At 41.9% G+C, this 18,234-nt stretch overlaps 1 protein-coding gene across 1 annotated transcript in view; it reads left to right on the top strand.

Annotated features, from left to right (window-relative positions):
• Positions 1-533: 533 nt before the first annotated feature.
• LOC147715144 (leukotriene B4 receptor 1-like) overlaps positions 534-18,234 on the top strand; it is a 51,757-nt gene continuing 34,056 nt past the window's right edge. Inside the window, exon 1 of the mRNA XM_086923627.1 lies at positions 534-653. The gene's annotated coding sequence lies outside the window, so the exon portion shown is untranslated. The remainder of the gene's footprint in view (positions 654-18,234) is intronic.

Raw genomic sequence — 18,234 nt, 5'->3', positions numbered from 1 at the left:
GGTCTTGGGGATGATAGTGTGTTTGCGGGGTGGCAGTGAGTATGGGTGCATGTGTGTAGTTGTGTGGGGTTCTGTCTGCAAGTGTGTGAGGGAATTGAATAGCTATCTGTGTGTGTCTTCGTGTAGGTGTATGTCTATGGGTGTGGAGGGTTGTGTTGGTGTGTGGCAATAAACTCTGAAACCTTGTATTATGCGAAATTCCTTTCCACGTGCAAAAAATGTGAGATGCCGTCTTTCTAAACACCTTTAATAATATTGTCCAACGTTATAGTGCGTTATAGCGCGCAGTTCAACCGTAGCCGCTTCGTGGGCACATAAACCAACATTATTCTCAAGTAACTCTTTCTGCAGCAGGGCCACTCACCTACTGAGAAGCCTCACTGGTACTGCCTGTGCCAGTCGTGCCCATCATCCCTTCCCTGCCAAGCCCCGCTGTGCCAGCAGGAGGGCTGCACCTGGAGCGCTCCCGGGTTCTGACACACCCTGCGCCTGAGAAGAATCGAGCCCGTCGTGACTTCCTCAAAGCACCCATCAGAGCAGAAACTAGAGGCAAGCGGCAGAGAGCTCGAGCTCGCTGCAGACTGCCATCGGGCGCGAGGGAGCCGCGCGCAGGACGACGCCAGTTCAGCTTTCACGAAAGGGAGGGCAGAGAGGTGAGTCTGGGGTCAGAGACCTACGCGTGCTCGTGTCCGTAGCGCCGGGTCCAGTGCTTAGCGTTGAGCTGCTTCGTGGCACTGGCCCAATCTTCGCTCGGAAAACACCAATAGGTTGACGGTGGGAGGTCGTTTGGAGTCTCATGTTTGTGCGTAACATTGGACAGACGACCCAGCATTGCTTGGGTTCAGAGGCTTGGAAATGAGAGCCCAGGCGTGGGTCAGCAAGGCGACTGGGCAGCGGGACGTGGGAGTGCCAATGCCCAGTAAAGCATTCCAGATTGCGCGTGTGAGGCAGTGTAGGGTCGAATTCTGTAGGCCGTCTCTTGAGGCACACTACGGAGGCTGATTCTCTATGTCAGTCACACCAACGTTCAATTTCTCGCGGCCACACCTGGAGTATATGGTATCCAAATCTAGAGAATATATGTAGGGAGTTATGGAGGACTCATCTGGTGGGTGTACAGCACTATTTCCAGCTGTGCAGCACATAGAGTATTGGTCTCAGTTTTAAAGATCACCTCTGAAATAATGAGTTGAGTTCTACTGTCTACACTATATGTATTGTATTGTAATATTTATATAGCACTTACTGCCTCTATGTTTTGGTGCTAAAGTGCTTGCTGACACGAGTAGTGTGTAAACTGTGATGGATGTGTGATTTGAAGTGTGCAGTCTTTGTTTTGATCCTAGTGGGAAGTGTTTCCATGTTTTGCGTGATGGTCCCCAAGGTGAAGTTATTGTATTTGGGGGATGCAGCGCTTAGCAGTGTGATGGATGAAGAAGTGTAAAAGAGAGAGAGGAGTACAGCTGATGTTTTTTAGTAACCTAGCAGCTTTGAACAACACTCTGCATGTCCCTTTATGGTGTTTCTAAAGATTACAGCCCACTTGGTTACTGCTTTCTGGGATGTTCTTCTTAAAGTTCATGGTCCTGAGCAGGCATATTTTAGTGGTAGGAACGTTGGAGAGATCTGTGGGCATGAACTTTGGTAATGTCATCCCACATGAGATTGTCATTGTGAGATGTCAAGAAGAGGTCAGAGTGTGTAGCTTTTTGGGATATGCAGTGATAGGCTGACTTAAAGTCCTCCATGGACCAGTGGCATTTCTCTTCAGTTATTTCTCACTCTTCAGTTAGTGATGGGTGGTTTATTGTCATGGACTGGTACAATACTGGGAGATGAACATGACCTGTAGCAGTTTTGTTTTATAGAGTGTGTGAGTGTCCAGCATTGCAAGGAAATGATTATGCTGTCTGTATAACCTGCAATCAAATGCCCAGCTGCCGAGTGTTATGTATTAGTAATCAGTGTGGGCCAGGTTTTATATTGTATTGTAATTGCATTTATATAGTGCTTATTACCCCCGATGAGGTGTTGAAGCTCTTTACGCTGGGTGGCACACCGGTGAGCAACCCAAGTTGGTGGGAGTTTGTTGTTTACTGGGATTTGGGATTATTCTTGTCCACTTAAGGAAAACACTCCATGCATTCACTCCAGTTTCTATTTGGTAGATTACAATAATAGGGTTAGGTGTGATATTTTGTAGGCGCGGGTATATGAATTCATGCAAGTGACTGGGGGTATTAATAGATGGGCTACAGGAGATTAGGTATTGTTAGGTTCCATTGGTATGATCCTTGAAGGAGAGCTTGTGATCTTTGAGACGAGGTGTGAGCAATTTAGAGAAATATAATAATAGAGATTAAGGCAAACTAACATGTGACTAAGACAAGGCTATGCTCAGATAGAGGTGAGACATGCAGAGAATGGAAATTAAGGAGAGATTCTTATTATAGGGAAACATCAAGAGGTATAGGCTGCACTCAAAGCCTGCAGTAAACTCATAATCAACATGAAAGAGTACACAGGATAAATAATGAAAACATTGAAAAGGAGATTCTGCAACTACTGGAGCATATGTCTTCTGATGCTCGTCCTAATTGAGGCTCACGGCATTAATTACAAAAGCAAAATGGGACCCATTTTGGATGCCCCTGTTTGTGGCATGTCACAAGTTGGGGGGTGAGGATGTGCATTGCCTGTATTCCTGTGGGTGGAGGGTGAAAACCCAGACAACAAAGAGACTAGTATGTAGACAGGGCTACTTTTAGCAATTATGAGAACCTTAGAAGCAAGGGGATGCTGATTAGGTTTTCTCTAGTTCTGCTCAATGGTAGATGGTAGGAGCGAACAGTGAAACTATGGTTTCTGTTGTTTAAGATGAAAATATTTTTAGGCCTGGCCTGCATTTTTTCTGTCCCTAATTGCTTCTTTATAATGGTTAAGGACAGCTAGGTGCATAGATCTGACACTTCTTTGTGCTCATGTTGTGGGGACTCCTTCTTTGGACCAGCCACAGTCCTACCGGCTATAGGAAGTATCACTCTACACAAAAGCAGAGTGCCTGAGAAGGACACTTGAAAAGAGCTAAACCAAACTGGTTCTTCACCAGCCATAGACTGTTGGAAAAGTAGCATTTTTCCTAAAGTTGCAAAGAAGCCTAAAATTGTAGGGGCCTTTGCTTTAAAATGACTGGGTTTTTTTTTGGGTCTTATGGCTTTTGGTCTGCACTCTCAGAATTTCTGATTTGGTAAGTCAGAGTTATATTTTGCAATCACTAGGTGCTAGTTGTAAAATTCTGGGACTTTTGACTTCAAATGTTTGAGTTGATTCCGAATCTAGTTGCTTTTGTTATGCAGTCTCCAGATATGTGTTTGAGAACCGTAATGTCTTGGTGAATGAGATGGAATCTCATGGCTTTAGATTTATAATGTAAAGACTCAGGTATTTTTGGTGTGATATCTCTGGGTTCCTTAATCATAAGCCCACTGCGTTTGGAATGGAATCCCCAGGTGTTTCTTTTGAATGTGTTTTTTTAAATTTAGTTTTTAGTTTTTTGTTTTTCTACCACTAACCAGTTTTTATTTGGTTTACATCTCACAAATATATATTTTTTTACAAGAACCAATTTGTCATTGAATTGCACTCAGACAATTTAATAACCAATATGATAATTATACATTACATATATTAGGCTCTGTGGCCACGAGCCGCACAGCATCCAAAACATGTCCTTCTTGGTATCTGTAACGAGGTACCGCCCAACAATGGCTGGAATACAGTGTCCTACTTGATATGGCAAAGCAGCAAGCGGGGTACCACTGGGTAGCCTGACAGTTTTGTACACCAAATCGATCATGCACAAACAAGTCTTTAGAGTGGCACAGACTAAATGCATTAGCTATACTTGATCATCACAACAACAGAGTAATTCTAAATGTAAACAGGAGACCATTGTTTAGCAAATTATTGTATGATCTCCCTCCTTAAACAAACTTGGCACTACTTCAAAGTCATCCTCATGAATGTTGCCCATGAAGAATTTATTAAAATCTCCAGCTGTCATCAGGAAATCCTAAATGTCAACTAACTCCTCATAATATGCAAAACTACCTCGAAAAATCATATTTACCCCACGGCACCAGCGAAAAGACAATCCTACAGATCCAAACCTTCAATACAATGGTTTTCCAAATAGCTCTCAGAGACCAAATGCTCCAAATGCAGAGAAACAACACATTGAAATGGATTAAAGCCCCCCAAAAGCTCACACAAATTAAAGGAGTCTACTACTCTCAGATCCCTCATCATCACAGTTAAATTCACCTTCTACAAATGTATCATCAGTGAAGGGACCAATAGGTAACAAAGCACTTTTAAAGACCATAAAACACTTCACTAACACCCTGCAAGACCTACCAATTCCACAATCAGTTGATAAGTGCAGAGTTGACAATTATTTCTTCAACAAGGGTGTACTCAAAAGCAGGACTAATATCTGCAAGCCAGGAATCCACCCTGCTTTCAAATTCCCACAGTTTCACCTCTAAGCCAGCAGCTTTTGACCTATTTCTGCAAAACAAACTTACCAACATCATCAACTACCTCAAAAACACCACCTGTGAAAATGACATTATACGGTCATCCATCGTAAATTTTTTTATGGAGATGCCCTCCTGCACCTTCTCAATGTTGTCAACTTCTCTCTATCCAACCTTCCCAGATGATCTCAAAAGGGACACATCATTTCCTGCTGTGAAAGTTCTTCCTGGATCCAAATGATATCAACATATGCTGCTTCACAACCCACTTACCTTTTATTAAAAAAAATCAACAAAAATGCAGTTCCCATTCAACAACGAGATCAGATTGATAAGACGTCTCCATTCAACTACAAGATTGGATCACTACGAATAACCCCTTAAAGGAGTATAAATTCAGCTTGCTCACCACAATGGAGGAGGGAAACTGCCATCTTTCAATGATGCAATCCTAATCACTGACAAGAAGAACCCCTGTCTCCTGATCCTACTTAGCATCACTACATCCTTCAATAGAGGCGAGTACCAAAAAATTATCCACATTCTGAAAACCGTTATAGGCTCCTCTGACGCAATCCTCTATTGGCTCCTCTCCTACCTCACCAACCATCACCAACTCATCCAGTTAGGAGCATCAGGATCCTGACAGGAGTATTGATATCCACCAACGCCTTGAATCCACACAACTCTACATCCTCAAAACGTTCCATGATCTCTTCCAGTTTTGAATATCACATGCCTGCCTAATGGTCCCCCTGACCTAAACAGAATTCCTCCTGCTTGCCAGTAGTAATAAAAAAGCACTGATTCACGTCTGGCTTTCTTATTTAACATGGACCGTCTTAGCCCAGCATGACAGCATTGCGAAATTCATTGTGGAATCACCATCAACACATATGACTTTTAAAAAAACACACATTACAAAAATTCATGACATCATATCATATCCTGTTGAGAAAAGCAAAATCTTGCCTACCTGGACCGACATCAGAACAATAGTCAAAATAGAGTTCTTAGTCCTCTCTCACATGGATGGAGGAAATGTTCTGTTCAGCTTTCTCACAAATGCCACATTAGTTCCCCTAAATACCCCTGCATGTCTCCTCAAAAGCCTAAAGCAATTTGACCACATCCCTCAAACACTAAATACATTACACTGCCCTCCTAATTGAGCAGCATCATCTTCAAGACCAGTTGCAACACATACAAGGAAACCTGTATATAAACCAGAAATATACCCATGAAAACCTGATTGAGAAGATAATTGCCTAAAATGGACAGTGTCACATCAGGGGCCAGGACTGCACTTTACTGGAAAATAACACCCTGAAGAGTTTGGTGGATGTGTTACTCTGACAGAAATGTGAAGAACTTCCTAATCACTTTATTCCATATGGAATGTTACATAATGCACTAGTAATAAGGCAGACAGGATATCTGTTACATTTGCGAAGGCGTAACCCATTTGTTAAATTCTTGAAAAGGCCCCTGAATGCAAATGAGAAAAGTCTGAAAGAAAGTCTTCTCCATCTATGCACCCAGGATCAAGAACAACATTCCAGTCAATATCAGAACTGCTTCTGGCTCTCCTATAGTTCTATAAGGAACTGAAGAAATAACTCACCAGAGTAAACTACTTTCCAACGTGAAAGATAGCAGCTACCCACAAAACCTGTCCTTGTTAGAAACAATCATGTATTGTTTTCAAAATTTTCCCCCTTTCTGCATCTCGCTGTGCTGCTAGGCTTGCTCTCTACACATACCATTACATGCATCCTAGGCCTGGATGACATCGTAATTTCATGTTACACATGTGATGTGAAATTATCAAAAATTACGTGATTATGCCTTCTCATGTAATTCTGAGTAATTTGGGAGGAAATGCCTGAGGCGAGAGCTTATGAACAAATTGCGAATGGCTGCTGCTGTACCTGTTCTGTTGCATTTAGCTCAAACTTTTTGACACGAGAATGCATTTTGTGCTAAGAAAATAGATCTAATTGCGTGGTTATGCTACTTGTGTAATTACGCATAATCTTAATAATTTTGCTGTAATTTTGTGTAATTATCCTACAGTAAATGTTGTGAGTTGTGCCCACCGAGCCACACACTAAGCCACAGATGCCAAAATCATGCCAAGGTGTAATATATATATATCAGGGCCGAAATCTGCATCAATGTTTGAGGTAAATATCATTATGCAAAAGATGGCCATTTTAGTGCCAGGATGACCATAATATATTCAGCACCGCTATTATGTCAGGGGTGGATTTCATACTAATAAGTGGGGCCCAATATACTAAAGCCACCAATAATATGTCAGGGTCCTGTTTATTCCAGGTGTGGCTGGCCACTGTTAGAGCCACACTGTGCAGAGGATTCCCATAACATGCTAAAATCACCAAAATGCCAAGGGTATACAAAAGCGAAGGATATCCACAAAAAGCTATGATGAGCATTATAGTCAGTAGTGACCAACATGAAGCCTCAATATGTCAAAGATGACAACAACATAATGAGGTGCACCATCATGCAGAAATTGATTACCATAATGCCATGGTAGGACAATATGCTAAATGATGCCCCCAACTTGTTAGGGTTACCATTATGCCGAGGGTAGCCAGTAGAAGGGCCATAATGTGACATGGACATCTACAATACACCATTACTACCATGACAGAGATGGCCACCATAATGCCATGGAAGTCAATACGTTCAGAACTACAAAACTATTACATGGACATTATTATGTTTCCGTGTGCCAAGGCCCCCAAAATCATTCTACACCCACTGCTATGGGATCAGACACACTGACATGCACAAATAGAGGCATGATTTCTCACACACATATTCTCACATGCACACAATACCTATCAACCCCTCCACTTAACTGGAAAATGACTGTGCTGATAAAAGATTTGCAGTGTTTCTGCATAGATCATGAAAATACCACAGGGTGTCATCAGGTACCAGGGTGCAAGAAGCAAGTGTGGGAGTCAAGAGAGAGGAGCTGCAATTCCACCAAAGTGAAGCAACATGGTGCAAGACCGTCGGGGGCTGCCTCTTGATACCTCAGAGCTTCTGCTACCAATAACCAGGGCAGCTGCAGGGAGCAGGCATTGGCTGGTGGATTCAAGGAGGCAGGCAGATTTCAGGAGCCTTGTGGCACATGTGAGTTTATAGTGATAGAACGAAAGTTGAAACCACAAGTCACATAAATCAGAGTGTAGTTGGTTAAAATTTAGGACTGACTGACAGTGACCAAGCTGACTTGGAACCTGCTGGCATCTATGAAATAGTATCCTTGCCAAGAGTCTACCAAAACACTGCCGGCCAAAAACTGGCCCTGCGCTGTGCAGGCTGTGGCTTTGGGTACTATTTTGGGAGCTGCAGAAGAATGACCGAACAGTTTGCCACTGATTACAAAGGGCAGTTGTGCTAAATTGTTCACACACACTATTGATTTTGGTTGGCGCAAACCAAAGAGGGTTGTGCTGCGTGAATATCCCCAAACAATAGGGTAAATCCACATGTAAACAATAGACATTGTTTTGATGTTATTGAATATTCTAAATTAAATTCATTCTGATGTGTTACATTTTTATTAGAATCACTACTGGTTTTCTACCAAGTAATGAAGAATCCTCATAAAAAAGATGAATACCTACATCACTAAACAAGCATTTGCAATGCAATCGGTCTCTCCTTTGGGACCTTATAAGTATTTAGCTATGCAGCACATTAGCCTGAGTGCGGAAACATCTACTGTTCCTTAACATGGAGGGAAAGTAAGCACCAACCTGCGTGACACGCCAGGTATGGAAACACATGGAGAGAAATATTGCTTTTCAGCGGGAAATAGTATAGTTCAAAACTCTGTTTTTAATATAAAATCAAGATCTTTTGTGGTCATATCACTGAAAATATAAGATTTGATAAAAATATTATTGTCTACGGGTGCTCGTGGAAGACAATTTCCATGGACTGAAATCTAGAGAATGCTAAAGTGATTCTGGTATTTTACTGACCTCTGCTGGTCGTTTTCTATCAAGAAAGTTAAATAGAGGCAGTTGCCAGAAAAATAAAAGAAAGAAAGTCCCTCAGCAGAAAGCAATTCTGGAATGTTACTGACCTCTGCTGGTCGTTTTCTATCAAGACAGTTAAATAGAGGCAGCTGTACAGAAAAAAAGTCTCTAAGCGGAAGCAGAAAGTCCTAGGGCTGATCACCAGAGCTCACAAAGTGCATACACATATAAGTATATAATAAGTATATACCAAAGTATATACAAGAGGTCTCTAATGCTCGACCTAAATAGGTGCTGCTACATATGTTACAATTTGCTATTGGCAAAAACCCTTTAAAATTATTTAAAAAATATTTAGAGCGCTCAACTTTCCCATGTCCCTGTTTTTGCTTTGCATTCTTGCAAATGTAGTTTTTTACCTATTATAAAACCAGGACTACAAAACCCACAGTGCAAAGTTAAAAATCTGGACTGGAGTGGCGGCTCCACCGCTAAGGTGGAGGAGCGTCGCCTCACTATTCAAAAGGAAAAATACAATGATAATAACGTAGGAATGGCTTGTGGGGCTAGGCAGCACATGGGGCGGAGTGGTTTGCACTCCCTAAGTGCGCAGGACTGCTTGGTCGGTCCTCTTGGGCCGGCCAAGCAGTCATGGACATTTTGCATGTTCACCACCAGGCTGCATTAAACTGCCTGGTGAGGAACATACAAAGTCTCCCTGTCCTGGTCTGATCGGCAAACCATGGTGCTCAAACCAATCACAACACAGAATTGCAGCGTTGTGATTGGATCAGGAGAGCCTGTGTGCCAGAGTGCTTCCTGCTGCTGCTGCTGCTGGCTGTGACTGGAGACCGGAAGATGAAGAGGATGGAGGCGAGACTGCTGTTTGTCCATTTAAGGTAAGTCCTATTTTTTGTTTTCCATTCCCCCACCCCCATCACTTAACCCCTGGCGGGTAGCAACTACTACTGCTGGACTGGATGAGGAGTTCACGCATGAGCCTGTCAATCTTGAGACCTAAGATTATTATGCCAGTAATGTAGGTGGATGAAAAAAAGGTTTAAGAGAAAAACCCAAAATGCACTAGAAAGAGAAACTATGGGCAGATCACTGACAGAAATCATAAACAAAAATACTGGACAGAATATTGTGTCAAAAATATTGAGGACCAAAATATTGAGACGGTGAGTGCAATTAGGTAAGAATAGATTTACTATTCTTAACTCCACATCTACTGTACCTCGGCAATATATACACAGTCAAGGTACATATGTTTGAAGTTATATATAGTAAAACTTAGCTTACTTTATAAACTTGCCTTCATATATTTTGCCCTCGATATTCTTGACATGATTTTTATCCCACAATGTTTGTCTTTCCGATATTCTGTCTAAACACTGTTGTAAGTACTTATTGGTAGATACAGAGGGATACCATGTCCAGCGAGATCAATGATGATACTTGCAACTGTTTATATTAGTCCTGTGGACCCACACACAGCTCACAATCGCCACTAGAGCTGGATCACTAGTTACCTTAATAGATCTGAAAGCTTTGACTTCAGTCAGAAAGGGCTTGGAGTTACTGGAGACATGGATGCATAGCTTTTCAGATCACACACTTGGGCACTCGTGGTGTGCCTGCAATAATGTTCTCCACAGTCTTTCGCAAACAGAAGGTAATTCAGTTGCCCATGGGCCACCATCACATATCCGGGTTGCCCACTTTGAGTGAAGGATAGCCATCAGGTGTCAGGGAATGCCCTCTATGAGTGAAGCATAGCCATCGGGTGTCAGGGATGTCCACTATGAGTGAAGCATAGCCATCGGGTGTCAGGGATGCACCTATGAGTGAAGCAAAGCCATCGGGCGTCATGGATGTCCACTATGAGTGAAGCATAGCCATCAGTGAAGCATAGCCCTCGGGTGTCAGGGATGCCCCTATGAGTGAAGCATAGCCACCGGGTGTCAGGGATGCCCCTATGAGTGAAGCATAGCCATTGGGTGTCAGGGATGCCCACTATGAGTGAAGCATAGCCACCGGGTGTCAGGGATGCCCCTATGAGTGAAGCATAGCCTTCAGGTGTCAGTGATGCCCACGTTAGTCCAGAGAGTCTCAGAAACAATGACACGCCTTTCTTTATGAGGACCTCAAATATATATATTCGCTATTTGAGACTATATGGACTGCATTACGTTTAAGTGGTACTGCCCCACTCTGTGATTAGGTGCACACTTAAGTCTGTGTGCCGGGGCAGACTGGGACAGTGCACCATGACACAGCAAATTCGCTAATCCCAGTGTGGGTATGAAGCCGCTCCAGCACAGGAAACTGCACACTAGTGAAAAGTGAACTGGCTCTTTGAGGCCACCAGCCCACCCTTCACTGTGCAGGTAGCAAACATCTTGACTTTAAAAGGGATGCTGAGATCCACTTGTAAGCAGGTGCAGTGAGTGTGTGCACCTGTGTGCAGGGGCATGCGCGGTTCTCTGGCGCCCCCTTTTCTCTCTTCCACCACCGGGAGGCACGCTGTCTATGTGGTTTGGTGCGCAGTCTCTTTGTGCCTGCCTCTGTAATGTGGCATGCGCATAAAGTAAATGGTTGCCCTCATTTCCAAGGGGCCACACTCCAAGGAAATGAAGGCACACCTCCTTGTGATAGGGCAGGCGCACATTTTAGATCTGTGCTATCTGTCTTACACCAGGGGCCACGGGAGCCTCTGAGCCTCCTTGTATAATACCAAAATGCTCGGGGTGCCCAAAAAGCAAGCACACACGCTAATTGTGCCCCCATGCACTTTCTAAAATACAGCCCCAGATCCACTTGGATCCCTATGATAGTTATACTTTGTTACAAACTAAATGTGTCTGCGTCAAAACATTTGTGAACTCAAAAACCTTTAAGTACTTAAGATAAATGGTCTGGCTTCTGGTTTCATCAACTAGTCTAGTACTAATACAAGGCCTCAACGATGCAATTATGAGTGGTTATGAATGCCTATGTAATTCTGATGAGGTTGGTAACCAGATTTACTAGCCTCATTGAAATTACAAGATCCTTGGGAACACTGTGGATATGTTGTGCTTTATTCAGAAATGTCAGGTCCTGGCGAAATCCCGACAAGAAACTGTGACAGAAATTCAGGAATTCCCCATTTCTGATTGAATCATCTATGCACTCACTCATCTTCACCATTCATTTATCAATGCACTCGTTATCCTCCATTCATCCACCCAACTATCCGTCCATGCTTTCACCGTTTCATCCATCTATGCAGCACACATCCATCCATGTTCTCACACATTATGCATTGATACACTCAGTTTCTCACACAAACTAAATTGCCTATCGACGCACTTTCCTTTAAAAACGCCAGTCCCGTTCGATGGCCAAAGCTTGTTTGTTGCAAGAATTGAAGAAATGAGGATAGCTGTCCGGAGAGAAGAGAACTATTTACTTCTACAAACACTTCCACCTAGTGCTAAGTATCTGAGAACCAGATTTGGCACACACCCAACTTGAATCACCTATAAGTCTCTCAGGAGAACAAGCCCCTTCTAGTCTCCATACGGATTTAGAGAATCATGCACGCGGCTTGTCCCAGAGCATCCTTCCAAGAGAGAGGCTGCTGGTACTTAAACCCTGCGTTTAAAGACATGGCAGGAGAGCTTCTTCAGTTTCCTCTGTTACTTCTTCTGGGGGATTTTGTAACCTTCCTCTGAGCTTAAAACAGCTTCCCTTAAAGCGACATAGAGCGGAAAGAAATATTTCGAAAGACATTTCAAGAGTTGTGTTCATTTTATGCACTGTGTTTCCCTCAAGTCTCGTTGAGCAAGTACCCCATTTATTGGTAGGTGGTGGGTTGTGCTGTAAATGACTCTCGTCATCCAGAACATAGTGTTCTGGAACAAATGCATAGAATCATATTGGCCTGGTCGGAGATCGCCTGAATCAGTGCACGTGGCCACATGATGCAGTGTGTGAGGACGGTGGGCCATATTTATGAAGAATTTCTGTCGGTGCAGTGTCACAAAAATCGATGCAAATTTGTTATATGTCTTGAAATAGGATTTACTTCCAGCACAAATGTTGATTTTCTACCGAAAGTAGCCTTAAAGGAATGCACAGAAGCACTTTGTGCTACTTTGCATCAAGGAGGCATCCATGGGTGGCACATGGGCATTCCCATCCAGCCACCCGTGGCTTTTGCTGAAAATCCCTAGCTAATAAAAAAAAGATAGATAGGGCTGTGCATCAAGAAGTTATACCTCCTTGAGGTAGGCTTAACATTTGAGGAAAAAAAAATATTTTCTTCAAACTTTCCCACCTTTGCATGACAACGTTAAAAAATTGTTAAAGTATGTCTAAGCGTCGTATTTTATACTAGAAGGATACACTTCCAGTCCAAAACCTATGCTGTATGCTAAACATCACACATACACGTTTCCCCTAAAGCAAAAGGGTGTGTGTGCATGGTGCAAGGCAGCCAAAAGTGAACAAGTACAGGGCATGACAGCAACAGTGCAATACGTTAGTAGATATGGCGCTGTCCTGCTGTCTCGCTTTCACGCAATGCAGCACAGAACGTTTGATTTTTGAGCTGCCTTGCATGATATATAGGTCAATACAGTCCAACATCTTTCGCTGTCCCAAGCTAGGAGCACATGATTTGTGCCAATGCTCCAGGTTCAACTGCCATAGAAAAGGGAACACGGCTTATTCCAGATCCTATAATCCTCCTGCAAAACTGTGTGAGGCTAGCAGTGGGGCGACAGAGCCTGCACCACTGCATGTAGAAAAGCGAAACAGTGTAAGCTACGTTTATGATGCTCTTTAAAATAGAACTCAAAAGGGTGTCAATAGGAAGACAATTATAATTAGCACAATCAATTGCTGAGGAATAAATCAAGAAGGGGAGAAACCAGGGAGACAATATTCTTTGCAAAACAAATTGTATTAGTGCACCTACATATTTGACATATTCAGTTTCATATGACCAAACAAACGAAGAGTTTCACTGCGTTACATTGAATGACATGTAACCTGTTGGATACTGTGCACAAGTGCTCGTGAAGAATTGTGACGGCGCAAGTGACACGTGAGGTAGTATGTACAGCGATGGTGGTGGGTGCAACGACAAACAAGTGAGATTTAAAATTATACAGAGTAGGGATAGCCAAGCAATAAATGATAATGAAACCAAAAGTAATCAAGTAGGGTATCCTTGAGGGGAGAGTTGAGAGTTCCACTGTGAAAGTCGACGGCGTTTCGGCCTCTAGGGGTGTTTAGGCCATCATCAGGACCAGGTTACGATAATTTATTTAGCAGTGCTGGGGATAAAGGAATATGCGTACATCTGTATATAAATGATCACTCCTGAGTGGACCAAGGAGACAGGATAGAGAAGAAAAGGGATATAATTTATAAATGTTACAGTTGATAGGACCTGGGATAAGGTGTCAAAGTGGCATACTAATTATATGCTCTATTACATTGGTCCTCTTTGTGCAGCATAGTAAACAATAAATACGACAATTAACACAGTATGCAGAAAAAGTGGCAAGTACATGTAGACATATAGCGACACTCAGAAGCCTAATAATCACTGGGAGATATGTATAAAAGCATGTATCAAATCAAGAAGGCCAACAATTAATAGCAGGACATGGACTATGTGTTCAAAGACCTGATTTTTAGAAGTTAGTAATTTTTTTAAAAGTAAATTTAGCCTTTTAGTACCATAGCGGGTTGTGGGTTTATAGGAGAAGAGGGTGGGAAGTAATTTAATTATAGTAAATTAAATAATCATTTTTAGAACTTATTAATTATTTTTAATGACATTTAGGGGTCGATTCCGATTCAGGAAAAAAAACGTCCGTACGAATCGTATCCGGAGCCCTCTCCGTACGATTAATACCCATCCGTCCGAGTCGCGTAGTACGATCCGTATTTGGTGAATCCGTCCAAATCATCGTGATCCGTACGTATTGCAAGGCTGAAACCGTGAACCGTATGACTCGTACACATGCCTTACGCCACGACGAGTATGATCCGGAACGGGGTATGAGGGCGCGATTCGTACGGTCCAAGTCAGGTAAGGGCAATTCGTACGGAAAAGGGTCGTACGGTGCGTACCCGATACAAATCGTACTTGCTGGGTCGGAAAAACCAGCCGCAAACCATACGGATGTCGCGTAAAGCGGGTTCTGAGGGAGAATCGTACGGGGATTTCATTTGTACCGTCTCTGTATGATTCGTACGGAGTACAGCTCCTGGTACGAATCGTACTTCATCGTACATACGGAGGACGTTGCAAGGTACAATTCGTACAGGAAAAACGCTCCAAACGGCTATTCGGAGTGGTTTTTCCCGAATCGGAATCAACCCCTTTGTGTTTTAGCTCTGTAGCACGTTGTGGGTTTATAGGGGAATAGGGTGGGAAGTAATTTAATTATAATAAATTAATTATTAATTTTTGTTTTTGGTAATGATAATTAATTTATTGCTAATTAATTATTAGGTAATTTTTATTAATTGATTAATTGATAATGATATTAATTGTGGTAATTTAGTTTAGGAGTGGGTTGTCTGTTTATAGGGAAATACGGTAGGACGTAATTTATTATAATTAAGTAATTATTAATTGGTATTGATAATTTATTGTTATATAATCATTAATTGGTAATTATTTTTTATTAATTGATAATTATATTAATTGTGTTAATTTTTATATAGAGCGGGTTGTGGGTGTATAGGGCAACAGGGAGGGAAGTAAATTAATTATATTAAAGTAATAATTTATTTTTATTTATTGGTATTGATAATTAATGTATTGTTGATTAATTAATAATTGGTAATTAATTTTCAATAATTGATTAATTGTTTATTATATCAATTCTGTTAATTTATTGAAGGAGTGGGTTGTGGGTTTATTGGGGAATAGAGTGGGAAGTAATTTAATGGTATTAAAGTAATTATTAATCTAAATTTATTGGTATTCATAATTAATTTACTGTTAATTAATTATTAATTCATTATTTAATTTAAAACATTATTTAATTGATAAGCATGTTAATTTTAACCCTCTGCTATCCAACACTTTCCCTACTGTTGCACTCTCTGGTGTGGGAATAGTAATTTTTACCCCTGCGCTATCCAACACTTTCCCTACTTTAGCACTCTCTGGAGTGGGAATAGTAATTTTTACCCTTACGCTATCTAGCACTTTCCCTACTGTTGCACTCACTGGAGTGGGAATAGCAATTTTTACCCCTATGCTATTCAACACTCTCCCTACTGATGCACTCTCTGGAGTGGGAATAGTAATTTTTACCACTTCGCTATCCAACACTTTCCCTACTGTTGCACTCTCTGGAGTTGGGATAGTAATTTTTACCCTTACACTATGCAGCACTTTACCTACTGTTGCACTCACTGGAGTGGGAATAGCAATTTTTACCCCTATGCTATTCAACACTCTCCCTACTGTTGCGCTCTCTGTAGTGGGAATATTAATTTTAACCCCTACGCTATCCAACACTTTCCCTACAGTTGCCCTGATTGGAGTGGGAATTGTACTTTTAACCCTTTCGCTATCCAACACTTTCCCTACGGGTGCACTCTCTGGAGTGGGAATAGTAATTTTTACCCCTACGCTATCCAACACTTTCCCTACTGTTGCACTCTCTTGAGTGGGAATAGTAATTTTAACCCTTACGCTATCCAACACTTTCCCTACTGTTGCACTTACTGGAATGGGAATAGTAATTTTTACCCCTTCTCTAACCAACACTTTTCCTACTATTACACTCTCTGGAGTGGGAATAGTAATTTTTAGTCCTACACTATCCAACACTTTCCCTACTGTTGCACTCTCTGGAGTGGGAATAGTAACTTTTTACCCTTACGCTATCCAGCACTTTCCCTACTGTTGCACTCACTGGAGTGGGAATAGCAATTTTTACCATTATGCAATTCAACACTCTCCCTACTGTTGCACTCTCTGGAGTGGGAATAGTAATTTTAACCCCTACTCTATCCAACACTTTCCCTACGGTTGCCCTGATTGGAGTAGGAATAGTACTTTTAACCCTTTCGCTACCCAACACTTTTCCTACGAGTGCACTCCCCGGAGTGGGAATAGTAATTTTTACCACTACGCTATCCAACACTTTCCCTACTGTTGCACTCTCTTGAGTGGGAATAGTCATTTTAAACCTTACGCTATCTAACACTTTCCCTACTGTTGCACTTACTGGAATGGGAATAGTAATTTTTACCCCTTCTCTAACCAACACTTTCCCCACTGTTACACTCTCTGGAGTGGGAATAGTAATTTTTCGCCCTACACTATCCAACATTTTCCCTACTGTTGCACTCTCTGGAGTGGGAATAGCAACTTTTACCCCTACGCTATCTAACACTTTCCCTACTGTTGCACTCACTGGAGTGGGAATAGTAATTTTTACCCCTATGGTAGCCAACACTTTGCCTACTGTTGCACTCTCTGGAGATGTAATAGTCATTTTATTCCCTCCGCTATCCAATATTTTCTCTACTGTTTTAGTTAATGTAGTGTATAATTTATTGTAAAAAGATTAAAAATATTGTACTTATTAAATTTGTTTGTATTTTTTTAAACAATTAACAAGTTATTAAAATAATCATTTATGAATATTATTAAATAAGTATATATATATATAATATTTTATATATATATGTTTAATTTATTTTTAAATTATATGTATTAGTTATCATTTGTAAACATTTAAAAATATTTTAACTAGGTTTCTTTTAATTATATGTATTATTTACTTTATTTTACATTATTTTTTTAGCATAAAAAAACGATATTTTTAACAACGATATTTTTGACAACGATATTTTTTTCTCTCAATATTTTTGTACTTACCATGATATATATAGGAATATATATAGGATGCCGATATTCTTGACTTCCATATTTTTGTCATGATATTTTTGTACCTCGATATTGTGGTAGTCGATATTTTGTCAGTGATTCGCTATGGCACCGAAGATGGTGGTCACGTGGACCTGTTGCTCTGCGTCAGCCCAGTAAACATCCTGCTGCATTGGGACAGAGGTCGGCCACAGACGAGCCTGGAGTGGCATCCCTGATATATCGTCCACCCCGAAATGAAAAATCTGGGGCTAAAAGTAGTTTCTGGGCGTGATACAGCAAAGTTTTGCCCTGCCTGCAAAATGTCCAGGCTACAAGATGGAGGCGAGACAAAGACAGGGGCGAAAAGGCAGACCGGGCTCAACCTCTGCTATAGATGGTACATACTGCTGGATTGTATCCTGTAAGACTCTCTGCGACGAAGTGGTGAGCTGGCCACCCCGTGTCAGTGTGAAGAATTTGTTGGTTGCTGTGGGCCTGGGTGGAGTGGCAGAGCTACCAGAGTCCAACCCTCTCAAAGGAGCAGGGGCTGCCTCAGCTTCCCCGCTGTGCCTGGGGTTCCCCTCTGATCTGCCAGCCCCTCTGTTGGGGCCTCGGCCTGTAGGAGAGTGTCGGAGCTGAGGAGACTGGGGCTTCAGCGGCTTGGGCCCTACGGGCTGAACACTGCCCTGTGCCATGGATGCTCAGGGAATAGATCGGGGCCCAGCGTGTGAGGTGCGCAAGGCTGGGCGATGGGCCAAACTTAAGGCCC

The sequence above is a fragment of the Lissotriton vulgaris genome, chromosome 5 (assembly GCF_964263255.1).
Source record: "Lissotriton vulgaris chromosome 5, aLisVul1.2, whole genome shotgun sequence".
Classification (NCBI taxonomy): Eukaryota; Metazoa; Chordata; class Amphibia; order Caudata; family Salamandridae; genus Lissotriton; species Lissotriton vulgaris.
This window is presented reverse-complemented; position numbering and strand designations above follow the sequence as displayed.